We start from the raw sequence: 11,126 nt of genomic DNA on the forward strand, positions 1-11,126 counted from the left end.
AAAAACAGACCGTGTTCATGAAGAACAAAAACTAAAAATATATAAATATATATGTAAATATTTGTGTTGATGTGACCCGGCCATGCATGGCCGGGTCGGGTTGGGTTAGCCGGGTCTAGGTTTTTTTTTTTCCCTTTAAATTCTCCTCTTCTTTTTTTTATTGGGGGGGCTTCCGCGCGCTCTCTTCTCTTCCCCTCTTCTCCCCTACCTTTCTTCCTTCTGTTTTGTTTTTTTTTCCCAGCCAACCGGCTGTGAGCCAGTGGCCACGACTCCCCAGCTTCCACTCTCCAGCCCATGCTCCAGATTCCCCTCTGTTCCACACCAGACAGCCGCCCGAGCACCCAGCCCCTGGAGCAACTCCAGCCCCAGCCTCTCCTCTTCCCTGCTGCACAGCTTCGGCCACCACAGCAGAAGCACCCGAGCTCCACAACACCATCTGCAGCAGCCGTGGTAGCCAAGTCCAACACAGGCAGCCCTGTTCCAACAGACAAACAGTCGTCCCCTCAACCAACCAGCCATACAGCAGCTACCACTCCAACCTCCATGGCACTCCTCTAGCTGTTCCTTCCCTGCTCTCTCTCTCTCTCTCTCTCTCTCTCTCTCTCTCTCTCTCTCTCTCTCTCTCTCGCTCTATTTTATTCTTTACTCTTTCTTTTATTATTACTAATTAAACAGTTAAATATTGTTAACTTTTTGTTTGAGTTTATTGGAATTTTTAGATTTCGAATATTATTTAGGGTGTTTTATTATTATTGAAGTTTAATTGTTTTTTTTATTCTCTTTCGGTTAAATATTTTTCCGTAGATTAGTTTAATGTTTCAAGTTATTTAATTAATTTAGTTAGGGTCAGTTTCGTCAAAGTTCATATTTTTCAGTTTTGTTAAAGTTCGTATTTTTATTTTTCGGTATCATTCAAAGTTTAGATTTTTGATGTGTTTGCATTTTTGTTCTAGTTCTTGGTTTGAATTATTGATCCATATTAAAGGTTTGATTTTTTTAGTGTGAGTGTGTGTGTTTGATTAAGTTTCCATTGCATGTTTTAATTCCTTATTTGTAGTTGCCATTTTTAATAATGCGTGTTTAGGTATTTCCTTAAGCAGACTAGGATTTCCATACTTTTTTTTTTTTATTGCAAGTATGAGTGGCTAAGTTTGGTAACTCGGGGTGTGGGTTGATGTCGTTTGCGTTCCATGGTTTATTAGTTATCCTATGATATCATTGTTAAACTTTTATTTGGTTAAAATCGAAAATTTAAGGTATCGTTGATAAATCGCTAGCTCTTATTTCTTGTTTTGTTGTTGACGTTAGGCACATCAAAACCTTGATTTAATCTAGGATTTTCATCAACTAATTTACACGACATTCGGTTGATGCTTAATGAGAGTTTATATTTTCTTCCGTTTGGATGTGGCAAACTTACTTGAGCTTAGTAATAAAATTTCATCTTATTAATGCCTCGATTAGATTAACAAGAAGAGGAGTAAGGCCTAGGGAATTAGTAAATGATGGAAGCAAGCAGACTTTGACCCGTAACCCAAGTGTTTGGTAAAACTGTTTCAGTTAATCTGTTTAGTTTTGGTTGCGTTATTAGATTTACATTTTTGTAAAATTGATAAAATTTTAGTTTCATTTTGATAGTTTACTCAAGTTTCTCTCTCTTTGTTTACTGTTTTTAAAATCATAAAAGACCAAAAATATTTTCAACTTACATTTTACAGCAACAGGATTTCACTAAACTTTCGCAAATACTTTGATACTCAGTGGTCCCTGTGGAATACGATCCTGGACTCATCCTTGATACAACTTGACACTTCTGCACTTGGAAGCACAACTCAGAATGAGTCAAAGTTCAAGGCACACGAGAACCTATATCCACTACCAGTATGCAATACACATCAATTGCATCCACCATGCAAGAGGCATTCTAGACTAGCAAGCAATCTCGTAGCAATAGACAATTCACAACAGTAGTACATGTTTCCATTAAATTCAGAATATAAATAGTAGAAAATAGTGGACAGTATTGAGTTCAGTGTAATATTGTTATTCGTCTAGGCATTTGGACACAAATGTTATGAGATGATGATAGCATTTAATATAAAGAATTATGATGATGACACTCCCTCTGAGTTATGTATACATTCAACTTATGCATTTTTCAAATTTTCAAATCCTTAGCCCAGTATTTTTAATATTTTTAATAGGCTCGACAATGAATGCTTTAGACTTACCGGACAAAAAATATATAAATGAATACTTCTTTAAATGAACTAAGCCAACATTGCCTCATTTCTTATGATTTCGAACATTTACACTTCCTTTCAAAAATATTTTAACATTCATTTTATCATAATTATTGTTGTACACGGTTTTTTTTTTGGAAAAATTTTAACGAAATTTCGGCAGCATGCCGCCTGTAAATTTGAAAATTTCCCATAAAACATGTACCTGATAGGTTCAAATAAATAATTTATATGAAGTTCAAGGCAAACGAGAACCTTTATCCATACCTGCAAGCAATACACATCAACTGCATCCGCCATGCAGGAGGCGTTCTAGACTAGCACGCAATCATGTAGCAATCAACAATTCACAACAGTAGTACAAGTATCCATTAAATTTAGAATATAGATAGCAAAGGACAGTAGATAGTATTGAGGTTAGTACAGTATTGTTATTCATCTAGGCATTCAGACATAAACGTTATGAGATGATGAGAACATTTAATTTAAAGAATTATGAAGATGATGCCCTTATGAGTTATGTATACATTCAACTTATGCATTTTTCAAATTTTCAAATCCTTAGTCAAGTGTTTCTAATAATTTCAATACTCTCGGCAATGAATGCTTTAGACATACCGGAAAAAAACATTTTTCAAATTTTCAAATCCTTAGCCAAGTGTTTCTAATATTTTCAATACTCTCGGCAATGAATACTTTAGACTTACTGGACAAAAAATATATAAATGAATGCTTCCTTAAATAAGCTAAGCCTACATTGGTTCATTTCTTGTGATTTCTAACTTTCACTCATCCTTTCCAAAATATTGTAACATTCATTTTATCATAATTATCATTGTACATGGTTTTTTTTTTTTTGAAAAAATTTTAACGAAATTTTGGTAGCATGCCGTCTGTAAATTTGACATTTTTTCATAAACTTGTACTTGATAGGTTTAAATAAGTCATTTATAAGAAGTTCAAGGCACACGAGAACCTATATCCACTACCAGTATGCAATACACATCAATTGCATCCACCATGCAGGAGGCATTCTAGACTAGCAAGCAATCTCATAGTAATAGACAATTCACAACAGTAGTACATGTATCCATTAAATTCAGAATATAAATAGTAGAAAATAGTGGATAGTATTGAGTTCAGTGTAATATTGTTATTCGTATAGGCATTTGGACACGGATGTTATGAGATGATGATAGCATTTAATTTAAAGAGTTTTGAAGATGATGCTCCCTCTGAGTTATGTATACAATCAACTTATGCATTTTTCAAATTTTCAAATCCTTAGCCAAGTGTTTCTAATATTTTCTCGGCAATGAATGCTTTAGACTTTCCGAACAAAAAATATATAAATGAATGCTTCCTTAAATGAACTAAGCCTACATTGCCTCATTTCTTATGATTCCTAACTTTTACTCATCCTTTCAAAAATATTGTAACATTCATTTTATCATAATTATCGTTGTACATGTTTTTTTTTTTTTTTTGGAAAAATTTTAACGAAATTTCGGCAGCATGCCGCCTGTAAATTTGACATTTTCCCACAAAACCTGTACCTGATAGGTTCAAATAAGTCATTTATATAAAGTTCAAGGCACACGAGAACGTATATCCACAACCAACATGCAATACACATCAACTGCATCCGCTGTGCAGGAGGCATTCTAGACTAGCATGCAATCATGTAGCAATCAACAATTCACAACAGTAGTACATGTATCCATTAAATTCAGAATATAAATAGCAGAGAACAGTGGATAGTATTGAGTTCAGTGTAGTATTGATATTCATCTAGGCATTTGGACATGACCGCTATAAGATGACGAGAGCATTTAATTTAAAGAATTATGAAGATGATGCTCCCTACGAGTTATGTATATATTCGACTTTTGCATTTTTCAAATTTTCAAATCCTTAGGCAAGTGTTTCTAATATTTTTAATAGGCTCGACAATTAATGCTTTAGACTTACCGAACCAAAAATATATAAATGAATGCTTCTTTAAAAGAACTAAGCCTACATTCCCTCATTTCTTATGATCCCAAACTTTCACTCATCCTTTCAAAAGTATTTTAACATTCATTTTATCATAATTATCGTTGAACATGGTTGTTTTTTTTTTTTTTTTTGAAAAATTCTAACAAAATTTTGGCAGCATGCAGCTTGTAAATTGGACATTTTCCTATAAAACCTGTACCTGATAGGTTCAAATAAGTTATTTATAAGAAGTTCAAGGCACATGAGAACCTATATCCACTACCAGCATGCAATACACATCAACTGCATCCGCTTTGCAGGAAGCATTCTAGACTAGCATGCAATCATGTAGCAATCAACAATTCACAACAGTAGTACATGTATCCATTAAATTTAGAATATAAATAGTAGAGAATTGTAGACAGTATTGAGTTTAGTGTAGTACTATTATTCATGTAGACATTTGGACATGAACGTTATGAGATGATGAGAGCATTTAATTTAAAAAAATTATGAAGATGATGCTCCGTCTGGGTTATGTATATATTCAACTTATGCCTATTTCAAAATTTCAAATCCTTAGCCAAGTGTTTCTAATATTTGCAATGATTTAGGGTCGGCAGTGAATGCTTTAGACTTACCGGACCAAAAATATATAAATGAATGCTTCTTTAAATGAACGAGGCCTACATTACCTCATTTCTTATGATTCCTAACTTTCACTCATCCTTTCAAAAATATTTTAACATTTATTTTATCATAATTATCGTTGTACATGGTTTTTTTTATAGAAAATTTTAACGAAATTTCGGCGGCATTCAGCTTGTAAATTGGACATTTTCCTATAAAACCTGTACCTGATAGGTTCAAATAAGTCATTTATAAGAAGTTCAAGGCACACGAGAACCTATATCCACTACCAGCATGCAATACGCTTCAACTCCATCTAGCATGTAGGAGGAATTCTAGACTAGCATGCAATCATGTAGCAATCAATAATTCACAACAATAGTACATGTATACATTAAATTCAGAATATAAATAGTAGAGAACTGTTGATAGTATTGAGTTTAGTGTAGTATTGTTATTCATCTTGGCATTTGGACATGAACGTTATGAGGTGATGAGAGCATTTAATTTAAAGAATTATGAAGATGATGCTCCCTTTGAGTTATGTATATATTCAACTTATGCATTTTTCAAATTTTCAAATTCTTAGGAAAGTGTTTCTAATATTTTTAATAGGCTCAGCAATGAATGCTTTAGACTTACCGGACCAAAAATATATAAATGAATGCTTCTTTGAATGAACTAAGCCTACATTGCCTCATTTCTTATGATTCCTAACTTTCACTCATCCTTTCAAAAATATTTTAACATTCTTTTTATCATAATTATAGTTGTACATGGTTTGTTTGTTTGTTTTTTTTTTTTTTTGGGAAAATTTTAACGAAATTTCGGCAGCATGCCGTCTATAAATTAAACATTTTTTCATAAAATCTATATCTGATAGGTTCAAATAAGTCATTTTTAAGAACTTCAAGGCACATGAGAACCTATATCCACTACCAGCATGCAATACACATCAACTGCATCCACTATGCAGGAGGCATTCTAGACTAGCATGCAATCATGTAGAAATAAACAATTCACAACAGTAGTACATGTATCCATTAAATTCAGAATATAAATAGGAGAAAACGGTGGATAGTATTGAGTTTAGTTTAGTATTGTTATTCATCTAGGCATTTGGACAAAGATGTTATGAGATGATGAGAGCTTTTAATTTAAAGAATTATGAAGATGATGCTCTGTCTAGGTTATGTATATATTCGACTTATGCTTTTTTTCAAAATTTCAAATCCTCAGCCAAGTGTTTCTAATATTTTTAATGATTTAGGCTCGACAATGAAAGCTTTAGACTTACCAAACCAAAAAAATATAAATTAATGCTTCTTTAAATGAGCTAAGCTTTCATTGCCTCATTTTTTATGATTCCTAACTTTCACTCATCCTTTCAAAAATATTTTAACATTCATTTTATCATAATTATCATTGTATATGGTTTTTTTTTTTTTTTTTTGAAAAATTTTATTGAAATTTTGGTAGCATGCCGTCTGTAAATTGGACATTTTCCCATAAACCTTTACCTGATAGGTTCAAATAAGTCATTTATAAGAAGTTCAAAGCACACAAGAACCTATATCCACTACCAGCATGCAGTACACATAAACTACATCCTCCATGTATGAGGCATGCAATACGCATGCAATCATGTAGCAATCAACAATTCACAATAGTAGTACATGTATCCATTAAATTCATAATATAAACAGTAGAGAACAGTGGATAGTATTGAGTTCAGTGTAGTATTGTTATTCATCTAGGCATTTGGACATTAACGTTATGAGATGACGATGGCATGTAATTTAAAGAATTATGAAGATTATGCTCCATTTGAGTCATGTATATATTCAACTTATGCCTTTTTCAATTTTTCAAATCCCTAACCAAGTGTTTCTAATATTTTCAATGATCTAGGCTCCGCAATGAATGCTTTAGATTTATTAGATCAAAAATATATAAATGAATGCTTCTTTAAATGAACTAAGCCTACATTACCTCATTTCTTATGATTTGTAACTTGCACTCATCCTTTCAAAATTATTTTAACAATCATTTTATTATAATTATTTTTGTACATGGTTTTTTATTTTTTGAAAAATTTTCACAAAATTTCGGCAGCATACTGTCTGTAAATTGGACATTTTTTCCCATAAAACCTATACCTGATAGTTCAAATAAGTCATTTATAAGAAGTTCAAGGCACACGAGAACCTATATCCACTATCAGCATGCAATACACATCAACTGCATCCACCATGCAGGAGACATTCTAGACTAACATGCAATTATGTAGCAATCAACAATTCACAATGGTAGTACATATATCCATTAAATTCGGAATATAAATAGCACAGAAGAGTGGATAGTATTGAGTTAAGTGTAGTATCATTATTCATCTAGGCATTTGGACATGAACATTATGAGATAATGAGAGCATTTAATTTAAAGGATTATGAAGATGATGCTCCCTCTGAGTTATGTATATATTCAACTTATGCCTTTTTCAAATTTTCAAATCCTTAGCCAAGTGTTTGTAATATTTTCAATGATTTAAGTTCAACAATGAATGCTTTAGACTTATTGGACAAAAAATATATAAATGAATGCTTCTTTAAATGAACTAATGCCACATTGCCTCATTTCTTATGATTCCTAACTTTCACTCATCATTTGAAAAATATTTTAACTTTCATTTTATTATAATTATCGTTGTACATGGTTTTTTTCTTTTTTACTGGGAAAGTTTTAATGAAATTTCGGCAGCATGCCATATGTAAATTGGACATTTTCCCATAAAAGTTGTGCCTGATAGGTTCAAATAAGTTATTTATAAGAAGTTCAAGGCACACGAGAATTTATATCCACTACCAGTATGTAATACACATAAACTACATCTGCCATGCAGGAGGCATTCTAGACTAGCATGCAATCATGTAGCAATTAACAATTCACAATAGGTACATGTATCCATTAAATTCAGAATATCGAACAAGTGAAGCTATCATCCGTACAAGAGGAATATCTATCATTTGAAAATTTCCCAACTAAACAAGATATACAACTATGATAACAATAAAAAAAAAAAAGAACATGTACGTATTATGCAACTATATCAAGTAATTAGAAATGACAACATCCAAAAGCAGGATAGATCCATAAAAAAGGATGCATTTAGAAGGAGCACACATCCAAAAAAACCATCCGTTCAAAAGAGGCCGCATCAAAAACAAAGATGCATCCACAAGGAGGATGCATCCAAAAGGAGGTTGAATCTGTAGAGTGGATGCATAGGCACATCCACAAGAAGGATGCTTTCATAAGGATGATGCATCCAAAAAGTGCAACACTAATGGAACTTTCTAAAACAAGAAAGATCAAAAAATAATATTATTCGATGAAAAAACAAATAATTATAAACTTTAATTGAAAATTTATGCGTCATGTCATTGAATTTAATAGATAGATTAAACTTGAATTGAAAATATTTGCATCTCTCTCTCCCCCCCTATATATTCACACACACACATTATTATTGGATGTGAAAGGCATCTATCATTCTCACATCAAACTTTTACGTGTTATTTTTTTTATTATAGTAATTTTCTCAAATCATATTTGTTTGTAATATTAATTTTTTGCAGTATTCATGCAAACTATCTATAACTACGTAATATAAAAATTGCCCCAAATATGAGAGTTTAGTTCTTCCCTGAATTTGTACTTTTCCTAGAGAATACATGTAATGCTATCTCCCCCCCCCCCCCCCCCCAAAAAAATTTATCCCATTACTGCCACCCCCTAACACTCAGTTTAATGGTTTTTAGTGTTACTACAAAAAATCAGGGTATTAGTGACGGACACTAGTAGTCATAAATTCGTCACTAATAGTATTAGCGACGAATTTATGATTATTAGTGATGGTTTCAAAATAGTTGCTGTATGTGCCGTTACTACTAACTTTTAGTGATGAATGTAACTTTTGTCACTAATAATGGAATATTAGTGACGGATTATATCCATCACTAAAACCCTAACACCGTCACTATATGGCTCAACTCAAATTCGTCACTAATAGTAGGGGTATTTGTGACGAAAAGGAAATTCGTCACTACTAGAAGAGTATTAGTGACGAAATAGAAATATGTCACTACTAGTTAAGTATTAGTGACGACTTAGAAATTCATCACTGCTAGTATGGTATTAGTGCCAAATTAAAAATTCGTCACTAATAGAAGCGGTATTAGTGACGAATTAAAAATTCGTTACTACTAGCATTGTATTATTGACAAATCCGAAAATCGTTACTAAAAGTTAAGTTATTTGTGAAGGATTTAAATTCGTCACTAATAGTAGGGTATTAATGACGAATTTGAATCCTTCACTAATAATTAGAAAAAAAAAATAAAAAAACCTTTTAATACTAATTTTTTTTTAATCATGAATTTTATATAAAAATCTATAATTACATTTTCAAATACATAAACTGAAATCATTCAAAATTTCATACAAATTCAATTAAAATGAAGAAATAACATATGTTCAGATAACAAAAATTATTTAAAAATATTCAAAATCCAAATACAAATATTAGTACAAATTCAAATTAAAATAAAAAAATTTCATTTGTTCAAATAACAATTAAAACTATAAAAGACAATGCTGTCTGATATATTCTAATGAAGCATTGAATAGTAACACAAGAAACAAAGTTCAGATAAACAAACAAATTCATTTGGAAATCTTTTGAGAGTCCAATGCCTGAAATGAGATATGGGATTGAGAAAAATGAAAACGATCTCTAGGCAACAAAACTTTAGGCAGCACCTGCTCCCTTTCCCTTCTTTCCGTTCTTCTTTTAGATTTCATGTAGAATTCCAACTCTTTTCCCTCCAAAATATATCTGCAAAACCATTTAACCAATGCATTTAGCCGAGATGCCCAACATAAAAGAAAAATCAAAACAAATATAGCAATATTTAATAGTATAAATTGATGCTTGACAAATTTTCCATGCAAAAGATACCCCCCTCATCGTTGAGTATCATAAAATGTAATAGCTAGTTTAGTATTGGAAAATAATTTTTGTTATCTATTTTCAAAATATAATGAAATAAAAAATGTTAGCACATTTCCCTATTTTGAAGACATCTATATTAATTCAAAACAAGGTTATATTTTGGTCATTTTAAATCTAGAAATGAAAAATGAAAAATTGTTTTTGATAACTAAACAAGCCCAAGCTACTTTCACAAGCTGACCACAAACAACTAACAAAAATAGGGCACCTCACCACATGAGAACAATTGACATCAGATGATGAGTGGGATGCCTCATAAAAGTTCACCAGATACATTGAGGTTTTGTTGGTTCATTGAATAACTATTCCTACGAATAGAACAGAGTACAAGAAGATATCTAGGAATAGAGATAATAGTCATTTCATATTTATTCATCATTCTTCCACTCAACATGGAATATGGAAGGTATATCTATGATGAAATTATAGCCATTCCTTGTCTACTCTTTACTATGATTGATAAGAAATTATAAATTTTCACTTGTGCATTATAATACATTTTTTATACAAATTATCAAGTTCTTCTATTACAACTTTCTCTATTCCAAGGAATAAGCATTCTGCAAACTAAAGATAGTCCAAGGGATTTATAGTGTTCACTCAACAGCTGAAAAGCCACTAGATCATGACAATTTTTTTTTTTTTGCTCGGACATGGCAAATGTTTTTACTCATCCTTTCAAAAATATTTTAACATTAAACTGAGCCTATCTTTTCTTTTTGTTTGGGAAAATTTTAACGCAATTTCGGCAGCATGTCGTCTGTAAATTGGACGTTTTCCCATAAATCCTGCACTTGATAGGTTCAAATAGAGCATTTATAAGAAGTAAAAGGCACACGAGAACCTATATCCACTACCAACATGGAATACACATCAACTGCATCCGCTATGCAGGAGGCATTCTAGACTAGCATGCAATCATTTAGCATATTCACAATAGTAATGCATGTAACCATATCTTAAATTCAGAATATAAATAACAAAGAACAGTAGATAGTATTGGGTTCAGTGTAGTATTGTTATTCATCTAGGTATTTGGACATGAATATTATGAGATGATAGAGCATTTAATTTAAATCATTATGAAATTAATGCTCCCTGTGAGTTATGTATATATTCAACATATGCCTTTTTTCAAATTTTCAAATCCTCAGCCAAGTGTATATAATATTTTCAATGATTTCAGCACGGCAATGAATGCT

This window comes from Malania oleifera, chromosome 6 (genome assembly GCF_029873635.1).
Source record: "Malania oleifera isolate guangnan ecotype guangnan chromosome 6, ASM2987363v1, whole genome shotgun sequence".
NCBI classification, from domain to species: Eukaryota; Viridiplantae; Streptophyta; class Magnoliopsida; order Santalales; family Ximeniaceae; genus Malania; species Malania oleifera.